Source organism: Lepidochelys kempii, chromosome 8 (assembly GCF_965140285.1).
Source record: "Lepidochelys kempii isolate rLepKem1 chromosome 8, rLepKem1.hap1, whole genome shotgun sequence".
Classification (NCBI taxonomy): Eukaryota; Metazoa; Chordata; order Testudines; family Cheloniidae; genus Lepidochelys; species Lepidochelys kempii.
The window spans coordinates 8,780,277-8,805,619 of record NC_136387.1 but is presented as its reverse complement, the minus strand read 5'-3'; the positions used below and the strand labels follow the sequence as shown (position 1 = coordinate 8,805,619).

The 25,343-nt window shown below is 43.1% G+C and overlaps 1 protein-coding gene across 3 annotated transcripts in view; it reads right to left on the bottom strand.

The window, feature by feature from the left end:
- MAPK9 (mitogen-activated protein kinase 9) overlaps positions 1-25,343 on the bottom strand; it is a 106,838-nt gene that overhangs the window by 8,687 nt on the left and 72,808 nt on the right. Inside the window, exons 13-14 of one of the 3 annotated variants that reach the window (XR_012160204.2) lie at positions 14,333-14,491; positions 6,652-7,368 (exon numbers count right to left, since the gene is read on the bottom strand). The exons of 1 other annotated variant lie outside the window; for it this stretch is intronic. The gene's annotated coding sequence lies outside the window, so the exon portion shown is untranslated. Of the gene's footprint in view, positions 1-6,651; positions 7,369-8,386; positions 9,375-14,332; positions 14,492-25,343 lie in introns of those variants that run through there. One more of the 3 variants, XR_012160205.2, reaches the window with a different exon arrangement.

Here is a 25,343-nt window from a genome sequence, read left to right as displayed (position 1 = left end):
GCCAAAAATTTCTTCTGTGCAAATTGTTGTGCTTCTGTGCAAATGTTTGTGCGTGTGGGGTTTCGGAATCTGTGTGCACGCGCACAGCTTAGAGGGAACAGTGGTCACGACCTCACCTCTACACTTCTCTACGCCACCCTCATGACCACTGCAAAGTAACTCTTAGCCTCAGCTACTTACACCCCACAGAACAGAAGGTTCTTTTCTACAGAGCTGGAATTGTAAAACCCTGCTGAGTTGCAGATCCACTCCAAACACAATGGGAAATGCGTGAGAGCAGGAGAAATTACACCTCTGTGTTCCCCATTTGCAAAATTCACATACTATGGGGTAAAAATAATTTAACAAAATAGTTTCATTGCACAACAAAACCTAGCAGCTTCCCTTGGCTTTGTTGAGGAGCAGCACTTGATTAATGCTGACTACAGAGGAGTTTATGTTCAGCTAGGCAGAGTCCTCCTAATGGTATGGCAGCTTGCGTGCTCCAAAACAGTTCTTAACTCTTAACAAGACAAAACTGTCTGGCCATTTATCACAATAACGTGAGCCCAGTTTCACTTTTTGCTTAGCAAGATCTACTACATTCCCCACATTTGACTTGGTTCTGAGCTCTGCCGCAGCCGGAGGGTCAAAGAGGCCATGAAGCCAACTTATGCAGCCCCCGGAGAATAGCAGACGGCTGATTTAGGTGGCTCTGCACTACCTCCCCTACCCTCCTTGCACAGGCCCAGCATAGGAACATGCCAGGGAAATGGCTGAAGGCAGGAGGAGGAGAGGTCCCACTGGCAGGAGCATAGAGCAGCCGTAGGGGCTGCTCTAACATATGCTGGAGGCTGCACGAGCTCTAAAACCAACTGTTCTTGCCCCTTCTGCACTGCTCTTGAGGAGTGCAGCCCAGAATCCAGCCCAGTGACCTGTTATAAAGAAATCAAAGATCTGAATGACTCCAGGGTTTAACCACATCTGGCAAAGGCAGCTGTCAAGAACAAACCAAGTAGAAATAAACAGACAACTGAGGTGAGCAGGGAAATGATTAAACAACTTCACGCAGCAAAGGTGGAGAATGTCACAGAACATTTAGTGCAGCATGCCGATTGCCATGATTTATTTCAGCCTGCAGACATACAAATAGGCTGATGGAGAAGCAAGTTTAATGGAGACACTGCTATGTTTTGACTGATTGCTCTGTTTACTGTATATTCAAAGGTAACTTACACCATGCTCCTAAGTTTTGGTGGCTACTGTCCCGTGAATATTACAATGATTTGGCATTTCACTATTGCAAATATAAACTGTGATATTTTCCCACCTAGCTTCTGCAGAACATTGACAGGAATGGGAAAGCACTCCGGGGTCATTAATCTGACAGCTAATTAGAAGGTTTAAAATAAAATACAGCCATAGTGAAGCAACACAATATCATACACCCCCTCTATGAAGAGTCATTGCTGATGGAAGCAAAAATGCGAACGTAAAACCAAACTGAATTCTGAGTTCTTAAGACACAAACCTGCAAACACGCACGGAGCCAGTGCAACTACTCCCAAGAGTTAAGTCGCTCAGATACTCAAATGTTTGTGGGATTGGCTTCCTTAATTCTGAAAATGTGTAGACATGGTAAATATGAGATATGTGCCATAAGTCATTATGGAACTTACAGTAAAGAACTGTGACAATCCCCAGGGTGCAATCTGAACTGCTGGACTGCAGTGTCCCCTTAGCTCTCCAGCCTGTGATGCCTTTTACACTGCTTTGCTGGTGAACAGCCGACCCTCCAGGCTCTGCACACACACACAGCCACTAGCATGTAAAATCACTCCCAGCTGAGTACATGAATGCTATGCCTAGCCATCCATGAATTACATACAGGGCAACACCCACATATCCCCAGTTCAGCCTTGCTCCCCAGAAATGTGCATCTTATACTGCTCCGTATTCTCCTGGATAGCGTATGCTCATAGTAAGTCCATCATTCCAATACTGGGTAATGATTACGCACCAGCCTTGTTTATCAAATAGAAGTTCTCAAACACTTCAATCAAAACACACTGGTTTAGATCAGTGGTTCTCAACCAGGGTTATGCAGCAGTCTTCTGGGGCGGTGGATATTTGCCTAGTTTTACAACAGGCTACATAAAAAGCACTAGCAAAGTCAGTACAAACCAAAATTTCATACAGACAGTGACTTGTTTATGCTGCTCTATATACTATGCACTGACATGTTTGTACAATATTTATATTGCAATTGGGTTTTTTTTTTAATAACTATATGGTAAAAATGAGGAAGTAAGCAATTTTTCAGTAATAGCCTGCTGTGGTCTATTGTCTGCTGTGTGCTAAGTCTGATTTTGTAAGCAAGTAGTTTTTAAGTGAGGTGTAATTTGGGAGTATGCACAAAAAATCAGACTCCTGAAAGGGGTATGGTAGTCTGGAAAGGTTCAGAGCCACTGGTTTAGATAAAACAATAAAACAAGTTTATTAACTGTAATAAAGCATAAAAGTCAGAATTGGTTACAAAAGAAATGAAAAGATAAAACCGCAAGCTAATACCTAAATGAATTAAAAAACAAAATGTCTCTCTCACCATAAGCTGTAACAATTCACAGGCTGGATTCAATGTTCTTCAGTGAGTTGTTGGTGTCGTGAGCAGAGAGATGGGAAGAGAAGAGAGGGGTCCCGTGAAGGTCACTGTATCTTATTTTTATATCTTCCTCCTCGCTTTGAAGTTAAACCCCCACAGGGATGGAGACAAACAGTCCCATGTATGTGAGATTTGAACCGTAGCTGGGATGAAATATAAATTTCTTGTTTACACTTCCCTGTTGCTGAAGAATGGTTGCTTAAGTAAGTGATAGCCCCCCTTGACTTGTTGATCCCTCAAAGTCATTTTCAGTAGCAACTTTCTTGGCAATTTTTGAGTCTGTGTAGCATATCCAGTATCATAAAACTAAACTTGGCTTGGAACCAGATGCTCTCAGAAGAATTTACAAAACAAACAGCTAAAAGGCATTTAACAGCATGCAGTAGCCAATTAAGTGCTGCATTATTTAGAATATTTTACTAAGAATAATTGCATTTTGTTTTAAAGAGATGGTGTTTTTTACTGTCCTTTGGGTCTGTGAACTATTTTAGGTTTTGACTACTGAGAGAGTAAAAACATCCCAACCTTTGTAGTAACAAAACACTGCCTCTTATCAACTATATCATGATTCACAGGGAAAACTGCGTAACTTGAATGTTATTTCAATTCATGTTTATTAATTAAAATAAACATGCATTAGCTGAAGATAAAAAACATACTGTCAGGAAATCAGCTTAATAGCCTAGCCAGCAGAGGCAGCAAGATATAGTATATGTTACATTTTTTAAGAGATTGCAACTAAAAAAGATGCTTAAAAAAAAACAAAACCCTTTAAGGCCCTGATCCTGCAATTGACAGTGCATAAGTGCAGTAGTCCATCCATGAATGTGTACTGCAGAATCAGCCTGCAGAAGCAGCCTGTCATAGACCCTATTGTGCTACAAACAGAACAAAGAAAGAGTTCCTGCCCCAAAGAGCTTGCAATCCACATGCTACTGAATGCAATTTGGGGGCTTAGTGCCTGATTAGTGCACTACAGGACAAACATTAGGCAATCAGAGCTCTTCTCCTAACTACATGTCCCTCACTAGATTGTGAGGAGAGTTGGGCAAATAGTTTATAATTAATAAGGTAGTCAATGAATTTTGCCTCCCTTTTTGTTCACACCAGTTGGAAATGGATTCATTATTTGAAATTAGTTGTGCAATTCCTGATCAGAAAAATATTCACTTGTAGATGGTTGCAGCTACTCCAAATTTGCACTTGGGGTTGTGTAACTAGCCAGTGCAAGTTGCTTGGCCTGGCTTCTGACTGGTGGATTTGTGCAGCTTATTGAACAGCATCATGAATTTGGGAGAACCTAGCTGAGTGTCAGATTTGCAGTCTGGGCTGTTGGCTAGTTGTGAGGTTAGAAGTTGGCTTTCAGGAAATATTAGTTTTCTCGAAGTTGTGCTAGTGGATCACATTCACTAGAATGTTCTCAGAAGCAACCACAAACACAAGCAAAGTGATGACTGGAACAAGATTGAGAGGAGTGATACATGCTGTCCCTGCAGTTTATAGGCCAAGAGCATGGACACATTGAAGGACAGGCCCAGTATTTATATCAATACTCCACTCACGGACCCAGATTAAAAGTCCATTCAAATCGATGGGAGTCTGTCCCTTGACATCACTGGGCTTTGGATCAGGCCCCGGGTCTTCCAAAAAGGTGCACAATCCACTAAAAGCAGAGAATTGCAAAGGGCAGTTCATGTTTTAAATTGGAAGCAAGAGAGCCAAGTGCCTATTAACGGTTAATGCTGAAAGTCTTTCCACCCATTACCACTTTAGCAGAGAGCCTTTTTTCAGCAACAGGCCACCCCAACCCTCCTCACTGGTATGATGGGCTGCAGCGCGTCCCCACCAGGATGCAGAGAGCTCAGTTCCTCATGCTCACTGCTCCTTCAAATACCCTGATAAGCCTCATGCCGGAGGAGTCAAAGGCCAAGCTGTTGGAATTGCCTGACCTGAGAACCCCCCCTGGAGGGATGCTGTCGGCGGAAGTGGTGAGGGGAAAGGGAGAGCTGGCCTTGGGGTGCAGGAGTGTATGTGATGGGGAGGTTTAGTATCCTGTTCTCCCCCACTCCGTTGTTTTTATCTCCTTGCTGTTGCTGGGAGGTTTGTCCATGGCCTGGCTCCTCAGTCGCTCCTGTTGCCTGTTTCTAGGGGGCCGGGGCTTTATCTGAAGCATCTCAGAGGGCAGTTCCTCCCACCCCTGGCAAGGGGCTTCATCTGCTCCCCTCCCCCACCCACTCCTGCAGTGTTAATCATAACCCTGGGACTGGGGTGTGAATTAATGATTCCCATTGGGGCCCATCTATATATAGGGCTGCAGGTGGCTCTAGATATGCTTAACCCAGCCCTACCGAGGAGGAGAAGGATTTGCTAACACAACAGGCTGCGCGGACTTGAGTTAACTGTTCCCCCTCTCTCTCTTGCTGCATGACCCGAGAGGGCCTGGGGGAGCCTTTGTGCGGAGATAAAAGTCTGGGCTTTAAAAAGAGCTAACCTTTTTTAAAAAGCACTAACTATCCACAAAATTTCCATCTACAGACGTGGCCCCAACCACCTGCCTTAGTGACAAGCACAGGCACGAGACCAGAGAAGGGAAACCAACCAGACGAAAGGGGCAGGAGGGTATCACTTATTCTGAGCAGCTCCATAAATGTGGAATAACCTGGACAGAAGAGTATGGTGAGGTTTAATGAGAAACAAAGTGTCGGCACTGGCAAATGATCGGGCACCCTTTTTACCCTGTTACCTAATGTGAGGACAAAGGGGCACTTCAAAGCATTAAATTACAGATATGTTTACCCTGCAGAAGGATGGTCTCTTGCGATTCAGGCTCTGGGATCCAGCATAACTGCATTTGGTTCCCTGCTCTGCCCCAGATTCCCGCTGCCACCTCCAGCCAGCGATCCGGGGTTACATTTTCAAAAGTGCCGACGTGATTTAGGAGCTTAGACGATGTGTAAAATGACGATAAGAAGCCTTCCTCTCTCCCACCCTTTGTCTTCTCCATTTACACGGCATTTACTGGATGTGTTTACATTGCTTGGCATCACGGGGCCCTTATCTCACTCAGGGCCTCTTGACGCTGATAGACAAATAAAGAAACAATAATAAAAAAAGAAAAGCTCTTTACACAGCACGTAATCCACATATGGCCCTCCCCGGCATGGGAGTTCATGGGGACGGATGTCATGGCTGAGTTTTAAGAGGGCTGGATAGTTTTACCACCAATTAGTAAGCCTGCATGCAATGCGCAGGCAGGCAATGGAAATCCAATCACGCGTTCAGGCCCTCAGCCAATTGTTTGAAATGGGCAGGAAGGGAATTTCTCCTCTTTGTGCAATACCCTTGCAGCACTGTGCATCTGCATGGAGCAGGGGGTGCAAGGATGTACCATCTCTTAGGGAAGGAGAGAAAAAAAGGAAACAATGCAGGCTGCAGGTATTACTTTATCTGCTGATAAAGGACCACATGAGGGCAGCAGCAGCTACTTGTCCTTCCCAAATTGAAGAGGCCAGCAGGAAAACAAGGAAAACAAGCTGGGAAAGGTTCCTGTGAGAGGGTGACCCTCTCAGAGAATTCACTGATGACTAAGCCAGCACAGAGAGCTGGATTGGGATGTTAGCACAAAACTAAGCAAGCAATGGGGAGGCATTGTGACTCTCATACACTATTCTGAAAAAAGAAAAGGAGTACTTGTGGCACCTTAGAGACTAACCAATTTATTTGAGCATAAGCTTTCGTGAGCTACAGCTCACTTCATCGGATGCATACTGTGGAAACTGCAGAAGACATTATATACACAGAGACCATGAAACAATACCTCCTCCCACCCCACTCTCCTGCTGCTAAATTACCAGCAGGAGAGTGGGGTGGGAGGAGGTATTGTTTCATGGTCTCTGTGTATATAATGTCTTCTGCAGTTTCCACAGTATGCATCCGATGAAGTGAGCTGTAGCTCACGAAAGCTTATGCTCAAATAAATTGGTTAGTCTCTAAGGTGCCACAAGTACTCCTTTTCTTTTTGCGAATACAGACTAACACAGCTGTTACTCTGAAACCATACACTATTCTGTTCCTCCTTGCGGGTTGGTGACTTATTCCTGGCTTACATTAGCAGCAAATTACTAACCCACAATTGGCTCAGCTATTCTGGTCAGCAGCTGAAGGGATGAGTGGTTGGAGCCAAATTGCAGCTCTATTTACTCCCATGTGCCTGGACCAAAGGTCTGGGTAACCCATAATCTCCTCCTATGCAATCACCTCATCTGAGTCAGACTCCAGCCAAAAGGAAGTGGTACCGGTAAGTCTTAAAGGCGTGGACTGAGTCCTACCTTTTGGAGGACCCTGGGAAGCTATTTCATGTTGGTCAAAGCCAGATTCTGTTACATTTGAGACAGTGATGGCCATTTGTTTTCCTTTTCTTATCCCTAGTGGATAAAAGTCAAGAGCGTTCTGGACATCTGCTATATCTTGTTCAGAATGTTTACGCCTATTATACTCCATTTTGATGAGCCGGTATGGGTATTGCTGGAGGCAGGATACCACCATAGATGGACCCGTGATCTGGCAATTCCTGTGTCCTTGCCCCCACCTTTTAACTCCTCTTCTAGATCCTGTTTTATTACTAGTCCCAGCATTTGGCAAATTAGTTCTGAAGACTTTCAGATTAGAAGGGAACTAACCTCTCTCTTCCTTCAAAGCACAAATTTCAGGCTGTTTCACTGAAGACACTGCATGAGTCCGGGGAACAAAAATAAAATAAATGTGGAATGAAAGATTCTTTGCCTCTGTCAACTTACTCAGATGACAAGAAAGTCGGGGGCTCTCTCCAACTGCCAATCATTTCCTCTGAAAAGCAGGTGTGTCCTCTAGTTAATTGTGCTCTACTCCTTCAGCTGCCTGCTGCTCAAACTGAGCAGAAGACCTGAAGCTATGAACACTACTGATTTCACTACTGATTTTTCTCTTTGTCACTGCCACTATTGTGTATGCAAATGGATGGTAATGAGTCAGTATTATGACTGCTCTGTTCAAGTGACTTTTAGCAAAAGGCAATTTAATCAAGTGATTGAGACTTATCAGTCTCTCTTATTTATTTTTAAGCAGCAGAGGGGGGAGAAGAAGACTTTTCTTTAGAACTGCAGTTTTATCACATGCAAAATGCTAGCAAGATCACCCAATTTCACAGTCAGCTCAGTGGTAACTTTGTTAATATGACTGACATCAGCAGAATTAAATACTGATCATTTCAAACAATCACTACATGGTACCAGATCCTTTTCTGCATGCAACCAGTTCTGGGGTAGTCACGGCACTACAGTGAATGTAAAAGTGAGTTTCTTAGAGGTGACACTTTCTTGCTAGTCAAGGTCCCACTCTACCAAAGTACAGGTCTAGCTTTAAGCATGCAAACCGTCCCATTGAAATCACATCCTTAAAGTGATGTACATGCTGTAGGGATCAATCCTTCAAGGGCTGAGCACTTTAGCACCAATTCAGCAAAACCAGTTAATCACATGCTTAACTTTAAGTACATGAATATTCCCACTGAAGTTAGTGAGACTACGCATGCGGGAAGTTAAGCAGATGCTTTAGTGCTTTGCTGGTTTGGGACCAGAGTTCTAGGGACCTTGCAGGATCTAGGCCCAGATACTCAAAGGGGTTTAGGCTCCTAACTTCCACTACAACCAATGGTAGTCAGGAGCCTAAATCCCTTTGGGAATCTGGGTCCACACCCTAAATCCTATGCTGAATCAGGGCCTAACAAAATAGGGACTATGGTTCTAGTCAGCACTAAAGTAAGTGCTTAAACCCATTCCTATTCAGTACAGTACTTATGCAGGTGCTTAACTGTACTTAAGTGCTTTGCTGAATAGAGCACTTGCCTCCACTGGGTGCTGAACAGGGATGAAATACTGCATCTGGGCCTATAAGTAACAAACGGATTCATTGAAGCAGGTCTCTGCTCTGATTACATTCTGACAGATCAACATTCCTGCCACCTGAAGTCCTCTGTCAGCAGAGCAAGCAGCAGCAGCAGTGTAAACTTCTCCACACTGTCCAGACAATATGCCGCACCCTAACCCCCACAGACATTCTCTCTTGGTCAAGAGAGCAATTTAAACTCTATGCTTATTTAATCTTTGGCCTCTCTGTGCCAAACAGGGCTGACTGTGGACATATGTTCACTAGGTTCTCAGGACTGAAACCAAAATCATTTCCACCAGACAGACATCAGGTGGTAAGAACTTTCAGTTATTACCACCTTCATTAGGATTTGAATCAGTAAAGCTAGATTTCTGTTCGTGCAATTGTGATCGTGGATAAAAACAGAGCTGGTCAAAAAATTTGCAAAGTGTAATTTTTTCCCCCTCTACATTTTCAAAGATGTGCATAGTTTCCCAACCTGCTTGAAAGAGCAGGTGTTTATGACTTCCATTAATTATACCAATATGAATCCGATCTTGGCCAGAGGAAATAACTAATTACACAGCATCAGTGATCAAGTGCAATCTGCTACTAGCATAGAAAACATATTAATAGATGGGAGGGAGATACACATATGGAACATTTGGTTTAAGAAATCAGTTGACCATGCATGGAGGACATATCTACACAGTGTGATCAAAATTAATTAGGAGTGACATTCAAAAGTAGAGCTGTGTGAAGCCCATCAGTTTCAGTTCACATTGAGTCTCAGGGACTTTTCTAGGAAGTTTGGTGCTTGTGTAACATCCTGAAACTCAAAACAAAAGGGAGCATGGTTGGAAGTGGACACAAACAGCAATTTAATGCAGCATTCAGACAAAGTCAATCAGGAGTTGATAAATAAACTACAAATCACTAATTCAACATTTTCGCTATGGGATTGGTGGATCTGACTGATTTAAAAAAAACAAAAAAAACCACCAACCAGCAGCGAAACACTAGTTTTAGTCAAGCCTTTCAACGTATCCCTTCTGATTGCTGTTTAAGGATTGTAGAGGCAGAAAAAAAAAAAAAGACTGAATGACAGATTAATGTGAGCCTCCATTGTGGTTTTGCTAGCAGGGCCAAAACCAAAGAACCAAATAAATGTTGCCTGGTCACGGTGCAGAGGTTTTGCATGGCCCTATTCAAAATGTTTAGCATTGGACCTTGTCTGGGAGAAGCACCCACAAGTCTAGATACTGTCCCAAAGTTTATCACAACTATCCACACTTCTTGGGTCTGCACAATTGGATTGGAAAATGAAAGTACAGGCTCTCTCTAGAGATTCCTGGTATTTTCTGCTTCTGGTTGGACCATCAGATTCTATGAGAACAGCTTTCCCATGGCATTTTGGGGTTTCATTTTCTTGAACCACCACAACCCAGCAATGCAGAGGTAGATTTTCCCTTGTGCTCTTCCAAAAAAAAAAAAAAAAAAAAAAATCTTTGCTTCAGATGCAGTCTGTCTTCCAGGGACAGCAGACCCAGCCCAATTCAGCAGGTCTCATGGATAGTTTACCATCTTAAAAAGATCTATTTTATTTATGAGGTACAGTTGTAGATGTAGCCACTTTGATCCCCAGTCTCGCAAATCATAGCAAGCAAAATAATTTGCTGGATGCCAGGGACTTTTTTCTCTTTTGCCAATTTTTGTAACGTCTTGGCATTTTATTACTGAAGTTTGGAGCGTTGTTTGATTTTCCTTGAAGAATTGCTCAAACTATCAGGTCAGCTTGAGGGAAAGTTTTATTTACATTTGTCTTAAAGAAAAGCCTTCTCTTTAAAATAAATCCTCACATCCAGTGGTATTCTTTTTTCCTGTGTTTACTATCAAGTTACGCACTAGCTGAACACACAGAACAGCGAGTACTGTATATATTTCTAGAGTGCATTACTGCACTACATCGACGAGTTACACACTGAGTAGCAATTACAGTCTATAATTCAGAGTCCTTTAGCTTTGGGTAGAGGAAAGGAACTTTGGAATAGATCTCATTGCTGGATCATGAACAAGTTCATTATGTGGAACCATGCACAGTGCCATAGTCTGATTTTACCACTGAACAGGATTTTACCTATCTTTTATTAAGTTAGTGGCTATTTACCAACTTTCAAGTTCCCCACTGCATGTCAGAATAATTGACGGCTTCCTTCTGCTTGCCAAGCTGTTTCCATTGACTTCAATGGCAGGAGTTCGATTACACCCTTTGGGTATGTCTACAGTACAATAAAAACACCTGCAGCACCAAGTCTCAGAGCCCAGGTCAGCTGACTTGGGGCTCAGGCTGTGGAGATAAGAACAGCAGTGTGGGAGTTCAGGCTCGGGCTCTCAGATCCACCCCCCTCATGCGGTCTCAGAGCCCAGGCTCCAGCCCAACTCCAAAGTCTATGTTGCAGTCGGAGCCGGAGCCAGCTGACCCAGGCCAGCCACAGCCATGATGTGGGTCTTTTATTGCAGTGCAGACATGCCCTTTGTCTCTGGACAATATCAAGGAGATGCACACCTGTCTCACACTAGTAGTAGCCTCAGTCTGAGAGCTGGCTGGGAAACTGCATTTCAGTTCCATGAAAACGTGTTTTTTTTGCAGAAAAAAATCAGGGCAAAAAGCTAAAAATTCAAATATTTTTGTGGAACTCAATTCCCGCAGTATTTCATTTTGGAGGAACCAGATAAACGAGTTGCCAGGAAACGTAGCAGAGCTCCTCTGGGAGTTCTTTGAATTCCACAAAATGTTTCAATTTCAGCAAATCAGCCAAATCCAAACAGAAAAATGTTTAAATCAGATTTAGCTGAGCTGGTCGGAAAAATTCTCATATTTCTGAGCTGCTTGCAGAACAATAAGTTTGAGCTGCATCAGTACTTCATTTCCAGAATATTTAGTGAGAGAGCAAGTAGATTTTCCTTTAACCTCTGCCAAAGGTATAACCCAGGACTAGAAAAACCCCTTGGGCAAATTTCTTACAGTAACTAACTTCTCCGTTCATGAGTTTTACTTAGATAAATTAAAAGTGAGCATTAGGTCACGACTTAGATGACTCAGGAAAATCTTTGCACAGGACCTCTCAGAAAAAATCTCCTCCTTTGTTTCCACTCTTTTCTTCTCCAGGAATACAAGTGAAAACACAGCTACATTCCCTTAGTAGTCTTCAATTCCAAACTTGACAGCAGGGTCCAGTGGACAGGATACAGAACTGGGACTTGGGAAACCTGAGTTCTGTTTCTTGCTCTCCCATTGGCCTGTGACCTTAGGCCAATCACTGTATCTCCTTGCCTGTTTCCTCTCCCATCCCATTTGTCTGTGTTGCCTATTTAGATTGCAAGTTCTTGTGGGGAGGGACAGTCTCTCACGATGTGTTTTTGCAGCACCTAGCACAATGAGGTCCTGATTGCAGTTGGAGTCTGTAGCTGCTACAAGTAATACAAAAACTAACAAAAGTAGCTAGACTATTTTACATGAACAACAAACTAGAGAAGAGCCTCCCCCCACCTCTGCCCTGGACAGAAATAAAACACACTCCCCTCTACACTAAGCACTGCAGAGAAATACAGCACTCAGTGCCTAATGGTCTACATCCCAGGGGGCACCATAAAGTTAGCCAATCTGCTAAATGAATCTGGCCTGGCTCTAATGGCCCCACAACATTCCTTCATGTCATTTATTATGCTGTCCTCAAATTAATCTGTGCTCTTAGACTGAACAGAGCGACCATAGTTCTGTCACACCAGTCATCCATTTTTAACAATCTATGTTAATTGCAGGCCCACTAGGCTTTCAAAACAGCCCTCTCCTGGTTTTCTTCCTCTCGCTCCAGTTGTTCCTTCAGCAGCTCTTTGCGTGGATCTTTCTCTCCTTCCTGCTGTATATGGGGGTACCGCAGGGCTCTGTCTTTGGCTCTTTACTCATCACTTTACACCCTGGCTGTGGGCAACTTCCACCACTCACACAGTGTCAGTTAGCATCTGTACATGTCTGGTTTACAGATCTCTTGTGGTGTTCAGCGATCACACATTGTGTAAGGTGCTTGCAGGAGCTCTACTTTATTCAGTGTCTGATTCCAACCAGCTGTGCCTAACAAGTAACAAGAGCTTCACAGTGCCCATCCAAGCTCTGTCTGTCTGTCATTTTTACACAATGCATAAGTAATTGGCGGTGGAACTCATTTTGAGGCCAGGAGCTTAGTAGGATTTTTATGAGAATCGGATGCTTATCTGGATAAAGAGAATCTCCATAATTACATTAGGATGAAAAAGAGGTGGGTTATTAACCTTCATGCAGTAGGGTATGGGTGACCACCAGCTGACAGAGATTGGGAAGACAATTCCTCTATGGGTAAATTATTCTATTCCAGGGATTCCTGCACCTTCCTCTGAAGCATCTGGTGCTGCCCTCTATCAGAAACAGGATACTGGACTAGATGGGCCTGACCTCATGTAACAAAATTCTTTGTTCTTGGCTGAGCAGAGTTGGTTGAAATATTCCAAACTGTGATTTTTCTACATTAACACGATACATTGTTTGCAAAAAAAAATCACCCTTTCCCCCCACAGCAGCTGTAGAGGTGGTCAAAACATTTCAAGATAAACGACAAAACAGAAAGGAACTAAATTTTCTGCCAAAAAATTTCACAAACAAATCTCCTGCTTTTCTAAGCAGCTCTGCTTATGATTGATAGCACTTTGGAGGCAAAACACTATCTGTCAAGCAATACATTAGCCACTATCCTCTGCACCAGCAAACACCTGATGGCAGTTTTTAGGAAATAGTAATAAGATTAATGGCATTAACATAGGATCTTTTTTAATGTGCTTTACATTGTTCTTCACACAAGAGGTCACCCACAGCACAGAAAAGTGAGAAATTGTCAGAGAAAGGAAATAACTGAAATCAGCAAAAAAGGAACAATAGAAAAGGCTTCTCCTTTCTCTAGATTACAGTTTTGCAGAAACCAGATGCAGGAAGGAAAAAAATATATATCCCCGCTGAAAAACAGAACACTTCAAGTTGTACATACTGAGAAAAGTGAGATCTAAGGACTTAAGAAACTGCTAGCTGGAAATGCAGAACTAATCTCACATCATTCTGATGACTACTTCAGATGTCTAGACTGTATTTCAAGCTGGCATCATCACTCAAGTGACAGGAGTCTGGTTTTTTTTAAACTGGCACTAAGATTCTTTTCATCTTTTTTTTCATTCAGTAGCTCCCATCAACAGGAGCTCCAAGCCTGAGTTAAAGAGACTGGCCTTTTGAAGCAGATAGGGTGGGATTTTCAGAAATGCTTAGTTAGCATTGGCTTAACTCTCAACATTGACTTTGACTTCTCACCTTCAATGTTTGCATAATTAATACAAAAATTAAATGGCAGTGATAGTAAAACTGTTTCCAATAAAATAAACACGGGAGAGGCAGTTTGACAGTTTTGCATTTCTGGGTTGTGCTCCCCAGTTCTAATGCAGTAGAAATTATTTTATAAATGTCAAAACTAAAAATATGACACAATTTTATGCCAGTTACACATTAAAAAGACGGTGGGTCCCCAAAAGTTGCAAACCCAGAACTTAAACCTCCTTTAAAGCAATCAAGTAACCACTGTTTAAGTCAAAAGCAGAGAAGGGAAGAACGGAGGCTAACACCAAACCATATTTCTGTAAATTTTGTAAGTATCATTTTGTTAAAACATAAAAACATGCAAGCTGCATGTGTTGCCACTCTGTCGTTCTCACCTGTTAGATGGATGGGACCAAGATGGCTTTCCATTTGCCAACACACACAAGCACCAGACGTTGCAGTTTATAGAAAGCATCTAATTTATGAATCATCCATTGACAGCTCAGACAGTGAAACTGACAACGTCCTCCTCTCCTTCTCATGCAAAACTGGAGCTGGAAAATTACATTGAGACATTTATTGTCTTGCAGATATAGTCACTCTCTTGTAAAACAGATGCCAACAGCCTGGAACTGCAGCAAATGCCAATAGTTCTGCACAGCAAGGATGAGTGTGTGGGTACTCATTTCGCTGTAATTCAGCTGCAGTAATCATGACTGGCTAGGTACAGAAATGAAGTGGCTACCATTTGGAAAATAAACACCCCCCCCCCCCAAAAAAAAAGCATCCTGAACAAAAAGAGAGTTCTGCCATTTTGATGTCTGTAGTATCAGGAGAGAGAAAAGGGTTTTCTATTGTTTTAATGGTAGGTGTCAGAGGTTTAAAACCCAAATCCTCCTCCTCTTCCATCCAATGACAAGGATTCAGCGGGGGCAGGAACAGGCCTATGTGATGCTTTCAAGAAGGTGCTTAGGCACTGAGAGAGCAATAAACTAGTAATTGCAGGAACCTATGTGTAGGAGAGTAAATAAATTTGGGGAAACTGCACATTTAACAATAAAAGCAGAAGCCACGGCAGGAACTAGATGTAGGGAATGCTGCACTCTTGATCTGGTGGGTGGGCTGTGATCATAGGTGCTGGAACTAGGAGTGCTGGGTGGGGGAGTGCTACCGCACTCCCTGGCTTGAAGTGGTTTCCATTATACACAGAGTTTAAAGTTTGGTTCCATGGCTCTCAGCACCCCCACTATAAAAACTGTTCCAGCACCCTTGGCTGTGATGAGAAAGGAGACATTTACCTATGTCTTGGACTGATTTTTATTACCTGCTGCAATTTGGGTCTACTTTTAGTTGTGAATTCGTGGCTGCATATTTATGACAAAGGACGATAGACCAGTAGCTCTCAACCTTTCCAGACTAGTGTACCCCTTTCAGAAGTCTGATTTGTCTTGTGTACTCCAAGTTTCACCTCACTTTTAAACTATCTGCTTACAAAATCAGAAATATACAAAAGCATCACAGCACACTATTACTGAAAAGTTGCTTACTTTTTAATTTTTACCATATAATTATAAAATCAATTGGAATATAAATATTGTACTTATTCTGCATACTTTATGCATGGAATATAGTATAAACAAGTCATTGCTTGTATGAAATTTTAATTTGTATGGACTTCAGTAGCGCTTTTTATGTAGCCTGTTGTAAAACTAGGCAAATACCTAGATGAGTTGATGTACCCCCTGAAAGACCTCTGCATACCCCCAAGAGTATGCATAATCCTGGTTGCAAATCGCTGCCCTAGAATACTGGAGGCCTGCTATAAATAAATACTGCATATAAGCTCATTATACCTTCATTTCTCTTTTTCCATCTTAAAACCAGATTTTGGAACACTAATATAGTAAACTTACTTAATAGCCTCACCCCCAACCTGCCCAACCTCACCCCCATGTCTCATCATGGAAAAGATATTCTAGAGACAGGGTTCCTGTGGATTGGATAAGGGTAGGTATAGTCCCACCTCAGCGATGCCCTAAGTTACAGGGCTATTGATAGATGATACACCTGTTTGGTATAGACATATTGCAGCAAAAGAGGAAAGTGAGCTAAGGAGCAAATAAATATGACAATCTGGAAGCAAAATAAAGGTAGAAAGAGTCAGATTTACATCTCCTGGGACTCCTTTTTAATTATTTGGTGGGCCACACAGAGAAGTAGATGACTGCAGAAATTGTGGACGTTATCCAGCTACATTGTAAAGAAACGCTCTTGCAATTATTTGCCTGAGTAAATTTGCAAGTGATGCAAATATTTGCTTCACTTTCTTCTACATCTGATCATCTGATAGAGGTGACTTGGACAACTACCACTCTGCCCCTTAAATTTTTTTTTAAATGTTTTAGAATGAATTAGGAGTCCTGGAAGGCCAGCAGGTAAATGGGCAACTACTGAGCAACAAACCCGTTTGTTTGGGCTCCTTACTCACCAGAATCTCTATATTGTGAACCTTCTTTAATTGCGTGGCATGCATTGTTAGGCTGGATGATATAACAGAGAGAGAGAGAGAGAGAGAGAGAGAGAGAGAGAGAGAGAGACTGACTGGATAACAGCACTTCCTGGAGACTCCTTTTAATATCTACACTCAAGCCCTTACTCCTAGCTAGTTTTATTTAGTATGGCACTTGTACACAAGTGTCCCTTTCATAGCTCTGTAAAGCCACCTGTTTGAAATAGTCTCACATACAAGACCATCTTTTCTGTTGAGTGAAGTACCCGGCACCCTCTGTTGCAAGGAGTCTATGTCTTTTTAATAAAGATTCCCCCCTCCCACACACATACACCAGGTCCACCTTCAGTGTCTGCACCGGCAATATATCCCCTGACTTTGCTTTACAAAAGGCTGGTCAAAAATGACTACTGAACTTGAAGAAATACCCCAATTTTTTCTTCACTGAAAATTCCCACTCTGCATTTTCATCTATAGCAACTTAAAATTAAAAAAGCAACTGTGACATCTAGTGGTCATGAGGTTAAACACACCTGTGCTCCGCTAGTCAGGAAAAAAAATGTCATGTTTCTGTCCAGTCATGAAAAGGAGCTCTGTGTAGCTAGAGAGCTTGTCTCTGTCACCAACAGAAGTTGGTCCAATAAAAGATATTCCCTCCCCCACCTTGTCTCTCTAATATCCTGGGGCCAACAACATCAGTACAAACAACATGTTTCTTTCACACACAATAGCCCAGATCTCCAAAGATACTTTAGCACTTAACTCCCATTGAAATTAATGACAGACAGCTGCCTAAATACCTTTGAGGATCTGGGAAATATTTCTGTACATTTGGTGATGCTTTTCATCTGGAAGGATTCTGAAGTGCTTAACCAACTTTAACAAAAAGAGGACGGACTTCACCCACCAATGAAATGCAGCTACAGCGGTTTATGAGCAGTGATAGTTCAGGGGTGCTTAGGAGAGGAACTGAGGAATATTTTGTTCAGCTGGAACTCCAGAAGGAGTGAGAATTAAAGGAGGATATTCAGGAGGTTCTGGGCTCTCTAGTAGGGCTGAATGTGTGGTTACAATAATTAATAATAAAAATGCAAAACTCTTCTAGAGTGCTTGTCCTCAGAAGCTCTCAAAGTGCATTACAAAAAGAGGTCAGTATTACTATCCCCATCTACAGATAGGGAAAAGGAAGCACAGGGAGGGAAAGTGACTTGCCAAGGTCCCCCAGGAGACCAGGGGCAGAGCCAGGAATTGAACCCAGGTCTCAAGTCCCAGTCTGTTGCCTTACCCACACATCCTAGACCACACTGCCTCTCTTATAAGCACCCTGCCCTCATTTTTGACTCTCTCCCGTGCTGTTGAACGACACTAGTCTTGGGCTCTTGGTAATGCCATTCAGTTGGGACACTCCATATCAATACGCAAAAACACTATGTTGTTGTGTCAGTTAAGGTTGGACTGAACATAACATATCTAACCCATAAGCAGGAAAATGAAAAATTAATGCATGTAACAGTACGTACCTCTACCCCTCCACCCAGAGACACGTCTCACCACTAAAACAAGCACCAAGCAACACAGACTACACACAACCAAATAAATCTGCCTGCACCCCCAGATCACATTTCCCCCTACTGTGCACAGTTCTGGAAAAAACACACTTGCTTGTGTTAGGGTAGAGGAACACTGCAAGGGGACATACTGCAATAATTTCTGCTCTCGGTAACACCATGCTTCCACACAAGGGCAGAATGTGTCCCTCTGAGGGTCTGTCAACACTAGGCAAGTTGGCAGTAGGTGACAATGGATGTTCGGTATTATTCCTCCCGCCCCCTCCCTTTGTATACTCTTGCCCATAACAGAGGTTGAAAGTGATTTGGCTGCTGGTGTAGGTCAGACAAAACCCATTTTCAACACTGTTACAGAAAAAGATTGACCCTGGTGGGAAGTGGCATCTATCACCCTTTCTGTAAACTGTGTTGAAAATGGTTGTGGTCTCATCTTCATTAACAGTTGAACTGTTTTCAACAGCAAGTGAGGAAGAACCCATTTTTGACAATCATGGTCAACAACATGTTAATTGTCCTTGTAGATGGAACCGAATTGTCATTAGATTTTAAGATATTATACATATATAAATATATATATATATATACACACACACACACACCCCGCCCCGCTCCCTCCACATCCTTTAATCAGAGCAGAAGTGTCCGGTACGTTTACACAAACACACACACACACACTTAAGTCTTCACTTACACCAGGGATGGGCAAAATATGGTCCACAGGCTGGATCCGGCCCGCCAGGCTCTTTGGCTGCCCCCTCGCGATCTCCGGGCTGCTAAAAGCCCTGCAGTGCACAGGGGTGCTCAGGCAGGCTGCCTACCTGCTGTGGCCCCATGCCATTCCCGGAAGTGGCTGGCTGCTGCAGGCATGTCTCCGCGCGCACCTGGTGGGAGGAAAGGCGGCTCTGTGCGCTGCCCCCACCCCCAGAACTGTCCTCACAGCTCCAATTGGCTGGAAAGGGGCGCGCAGAGACATGCCAGCAGCAGCTGGCCACAGCCACTTCCAGGAGCGGTGTGGGGCCACAGCAGACAGGCAGCCTGCCTGAGCCCTGCTGCGCTCCTGGCCGGGAGCCACCTGTGGTAAGCGCCTCCCAGCCAGAGCCTGCACCTCGCACCTCCTCTTGCACCCCAATCTCCTGCCCCAGTCTGGAGCTCCCTCCTGCACTCAAACTCCCTCCCATACCGCTCACCCCCTCCATTAATACAGTAGAAATGTGTGGGCCGTGACGACTTACCAAAATTCATGGAGTAACCCCCCTGTGAAAATTATTGTCCATCCCTGACTTCCACCCTGGAAAGCCACAGTTAGCCTGTTGATGCCCTTGCAGGAAAGTTCAAACTTCAGTCAGCCACAGTATAATTCATGTCTGATAAAATGTGAATGGACTGTATTGTTTTCTCTCTCTCTTCTTTTTTAGAGATCAGAAGAGATACACAAGAGCAAGAAACTGGCATCAGACCAGAATCAGGAGAAAATCCCATAACTTTCCTACAAAAACTATTTCAAGCATGTTTCATTTTAACCACACATGGCAGCATCTCTAAATTCCAGGAAGAGGTAATTCCGGACAAGGAATCCTGCATTCCATCCAATGAATGTGCAATTAGCCCAAAAGAAAAACAATTTTTCAAAACATCCCAGGCCTATGCAAGCTGAAGGTTTGAATCCAAGTTCTTCCTCTGCCTCAGGGTAAAAACAAAACAAATCAACCAACCAACCAAAAATACAACTCATATTTCTGCCATCGACCTTTAATTTGTAAGGATATAGTGTAAACAACCTATTCCATTTACGCTCTCAGGAAGACCTTTTGGGATTTGTATTGCAGTGTTCCTCGAGATTGGGTGTTTAAACCTGAGGATAGAACAACAGCAACGCTGGGTACTACTGTAAATGATCCATCTCTTTCACTAGGCAGTATGGAGAGTTTGTGCTCCATCTCCTAGAAGTACTCTTCCAGCTCCTATCGCATCCCTCAAGGCCTCAGTATTGCCAACATTTGCAATGTTATCATGATTGCAGTGCCGCCAAACCTCCACATTCAAAAATCTTGAGACAAGCCCTGAAACATCATGAAATTGGCTCAGAAATCCCAAGATCTTATTCTCTGTAGTAAATCCTATTTTGAGGTCTGATTTCTGAGTTCTCAAGGAGAATCGCTTGTGTGTGTGTGTGGGTGTGTGTGTGTCCATGCACCTACACACATACATTTCAGGGCACTTAATCTGAAATGGACAAAGTCTACACACACTGGTGAGAGAGGGAGAAGAGAACATTTCACTTTTTCTACTGACTAATGGGAAGGACTCTTTCCCCTACTCGGGAAAGTACTCGGGAAATGCCTACTCCTACCATGGGGACTTGCTGCAGCTTTTTCTTCCAGGCAAGGCTTCTGCCCTGCTCTCTTGCCCTCCAAATGATGCCTTCTACCAGCTCCCTCCCAATTCCTCTCTTGGGACACTGCCTGGCCCACCCTCCTTTGCCCATTATGAGGAGCCCAGAAGCAGTGAAGGAAGGAAGAAAGAGCATAGCTGGGCTGGAGGGAAGGGTGCACTTACCGTCTCTTCTCTTCCCCCTCCCTGCTCCTCTTTGCTACCAACCTCATCCCCAAGGCAGCACATAGGGTGCCCTGTACTGCAGGCATTGGCTACAGCTATGTGTCCTGAATGGGTCACAGCTCCAGAGACGGAGCAGCACAGCACAGCTGCTCCCCATCCCTTCCATGCTCAACAGCAGCAGCAACTTCATTCCCCCAACACACTGCAGGACGGGGGAGTTAATGGAGGTAGGCACCCTGAGGGAATGCCCCCTCCTCTGAAGGTTGAAGATGGGGGCGGGGCTGGGGGACTGTGGGAATCTGGCAGTGGGAAGGAATGTGGGGAACAGGTGCACCAGGGAGCCAGGGCCTGCATTTTTGCATTTGCTTTTGAGGTTGAATTTTAATCCTGTGGTTGTCACACACACACACTAGCGGTTGGCCAAGGGGGTTCAAACACCAGAAGATTGACCAAAAATGTGATATTTTCTTTGCTTAAAAAAAAAATATACTTATGATTTTTAGTCCAATCTCATGAGCTTTTGGGTTCTGACACAATTTTTAACCCCATGGACCTGGCAATATTGAGACCCTTATGATGACTAATTTCCATCAACCAGAGTTAGATTGTCAGATCTGTCACGCCCCAGGAATGCTTGTATACATCTCTCTAAATAGCTGGTTGAACCAGATTGTCCTTTCCTTTTCACCAGCCAGACTCAGAGCAGTAGGTGCTCTAATAGGATTTACAGGCACTGTATTGGAGCACCCATGAAGCTGCCTCTGGTTGTGTTTAATACATCAAACTGTGCCTTTCCACCCTCAGTTTTTATGGCCTGCTGCTGACCTCCGTTTGAGACCATTTCCAGAACCCTGAACACAAATCTCTGTGTAAGGTACCTACCATCTATTCAACTTTCCCATTCAGATAAGATGTCAGAGATTTCCCAGACTCAGTCATATGTTTAATTCTTTCAAAAAGTTGTTAATATTAGGGATGAATTTAACACTGACACAAAGAGACATTTGACACCCTCTTTTCATCCACAGCGTAGGTCCAGCACAACAAACTTCCTCACCAACCCTGATCCAGATGGGCTACCACTCAAGGTGAAAAAGGGGTAATTAACTCTCAATGCCCATTCAATCCTTGGCTGCTTTGCAGAGTGCCAAAGGCACCAATTAGTGCCACTCATGGTGGTGATTCTTATGATGGTGACACTGGGTCTGAGGAACTCAAATAGGCAGTCATGGTATACACACTACAAAAACCCCATCAGCTAGAAATTACAATCTTACATTAAATAATAAAAATTCACTGACCCCATGAAACCCATCCATTTGCCTAATATACGTATGTATGCAGTGTACGTACAAGAATGCTCAAGCAATCTCTATCTAATTTAGATGGTAAGCTTGCTTGAGCAAAGACTGCATCCTGCTCCTGTTTTCTAGCACACTGAACATAGCGTTAGCACTCAAATAATATTCAGAATCACTAAACAGGTCACATAAGTGGCCCTATCAAACTGATTTGTTAGTTGCTTTTAGTTCTATCTTTCTGAAAAAGTATAGAGGCATAGATAACATAAATGTGAATACATCTGAATTCTAACTCAGAGAATTTGAAGTTCTTGATATTCCTGTTTTTAAAGCATTGGGATTAGGAGTGAGTGTGTGCACATGTGAGAGAGGAGAAAAGGGGCTCATTTGTATAAATCCTTTTTTCACAAGACACAATTAGCCTATGGAACTCACTGCCCCAAGACAGAGGCAAACAGTTTAGCAGGATTCAACAGAAGGATTGAACATCTACGTGATAAATAAGAATATCCTCAACAATGACACTGGCTGAAGTGTAAGTGTAATGTATGGATGTCCACTTATACTTACAAGTATAAGTGGATGCTTCTAGGCAAGCAGACAGATCACTAAATGCTTGAGGTTAGGAAGATACTTCCATAATAGTCATATTATCACATAATTGACAACTATGGTTGTTTTACACCTTCCTCTGAAGCATCCAAAATGAGCAACTACTGGAGATAAGATACCGGATTAGATCAGCCATATTTGCCACTGGGCTAATGCAGTAGAGCAGTTCCTGTACTAAGGTGCACTGTTCTCAGATTTGCTGTCACCACCACCCCTTATTACGGAGGTGTTCTTGTGGACTGCCCACCAGAGACATTTGACAGAGCAATTGCAAAACCATACTAACTTGGTCAATGAACCAGAGTACACTCAGTGACTTGTAAAAAGGGAAATAAGGAGGAACTGGCCAACTTTTTTCTTTTCCCATTTATCCTTTATCATTATATTAGGCATTTGTGAGAATTAGCTTCTTAATGGGTTAGCTGTTGGTAGCAGGCAGCTAAGGAGAGATTTCACTGAGATACTGAGCATACATAAAATTTTAAAAAATTAATGAAATGTTGAAATGATGCTTGAGTCACTTGTACTTCTTTGGTTAAGTTAGTACATTGTCAGGCAAAATGTGCATCTAATGCACTTAGACTGCAAACTCTTCAGGGCACAGACCATATCTGTTTTATGTATGTACAGTGCCTAGCGCACTGGGGCTGCAGCCTCTAGGTGCTACCACAATACAAATAAACAACAGTTCAGATAGTGCTAAAATGCTACATAAAACACAGGAACATAACTTTGTGAAACCAATAAGAGACCCATCCAGAAAGACCAAATCCATCCAATATCCATATTCTCCAATGCAATCTTCAAGAAGCCACTCTCTGAAGTCTTTGCAGATTATCTTTGCACACAGATTGAAACCTGCTGAGTCTGAAATTGCCATTGAAAAAGTCCTCAAGACAGTAAACACTTTCAGAAAGATTTAGTTTTATAAAATGTTTAGGAACTATTTATTTTTGTTTATTTTTCATCTACCACCACAGATGATGTCATTTGCAGAAAATAAAATCAGTGATAGAAGCATAAGACAGTCAAAGGATGTGATAGGAAGTCACTTCTAAAGGCAGAAAAAGCGTCCTCTATATAACTCTGTCAGGACCAGTTTGAACATGTAGTTTGCCCTCCTTCAGAGGTTCTCAAATTTAATTGCTCCGTGACCTCCTTCTGACAACAAAACTTACTACACAACCCCAGAAGGGGAAACCGAAGCCTGAGCCCGCCTGAGTCCAGTCGCTCCAAGGCGGAGGGCGGGGGGGGAAGACAAAAAGCCGAAGCCCAAGGGCTGCAGCCCCAGGCTGGGGGTGGGGCCTGTGACCTGAACCCTGACTCCCAGAGCTGAAGCCCTTGGCTTTTAGCTTCAGCCCTGGGTGGTAGGGCTCAGGATTCAGTTTTGGCCCTTGGCAGTGGGCCACAGGCGTTGGCTTCAGCCCTGGGCCCCAGCATGTGTAATGCCAGCCCTGGCGACCCCATTAAAACAGGGTCGCTCGTGACCCACTTTGGGGTCCCAACCCACAGTTTGAGAACCACTCTACTTGAACCATATTTGACAAAACAGGTGGTGCACTAGTAAAATAGCCTTCTAGTTTCCATGCCGTCAACACCCTTATTACATTAGTAACAACTTCACTATAATGCTATCCAGAGCTCAGTTTCCAAGGACCTTATGTTGTTCACTTCCCATTACATCCACCCACACTTCAGCATAGAAGCATCACCTCTGCAACTCTTCCAGCCACAATTTACTCAAGACACAAGATATCTGAGGAGGCACTCATACTTCAGTCTCAATTGACAGCCCATTCTGGAACCATTTCCTCACAGATACGGAGAATGTTTCAGTTTTGCCAAGGCTCCTGTTAAAAGAATGTCTGACAAGAAATTCTACATTTGAATGAAAAGAGGAAGAAGGTCTTTCACATTTGTGTAAGTAGCAGCTGGTGCTCTTCACAGTTGTCTGCCTCTTTCTCCCACACACGCCCTCCCCCCCGCTTTTTTTGTCAAAGTAATTTATTGTAAAAGATAGAGAATCTAATTCTTCAGAGACTTCAGCCATCTGTTATTTATGAAACATAAAATTGGTGTAAAGCAATGACATTATTCCAAGAAAAAATCATCTCTGGAGTATTAAGGGCTTTTGCTCGGTAGCAACTGCCGTTCTTGATTTTTATCTACCCAGTACTTTATTTCTGCAAAACAGAATCTGTGGATCCCACTCCTTCAGTCAGCAGTTTTCTTGCCCTTAGTATGTGTGTAGTTCTTATCTCTCTTGATTCTTCTTTCGATAATAATCTCAAGTCTTCTTCAGAGTTACTGAATATTCAATCAGCTTGTTCAAGTTTAAGGGCTGTTTTCTACCGAGGAGGCTTAGAGTAAAAATTTCACAAGTCCCATTTACTTTCTATGGTCTGCAAGGCACCTAGCAGAGCTCTGGGCACAGTGGAATGAATAATAGTGTGTTATTCATTTGAGAGGAGGGAAATACCTTAAAACTCATGTAAAAGAACAGCTAGTGGATGCTGAAGTCTGCCTTGGTGGTGGCCACTAAGCCAGCCCAAATCAATCAAAACAGTATTCCCATCTGACTAAATGCTGTATGAGCCTTGTCCAGCAGGCTTTACAGGTCTGAGGAAAGAAAAATTCCACAAAGGATGCTGAGCTCCCTCCACAAAGGGTTATAAACATTTGGCAGTTTCACTTAAGCTATCAAAGTTTCCCAGTAGACTAGGGAGTCTAACCGAAAGGTGATGACCAGTTTTTGTGTAGCGAAGGGACCAACTTTCAATTTTGCATCTTCCTGTGGGACCAATCCACCATTTTTAATCTAACACATGCACATCTAGGATATAGCAAATTCATAACACAG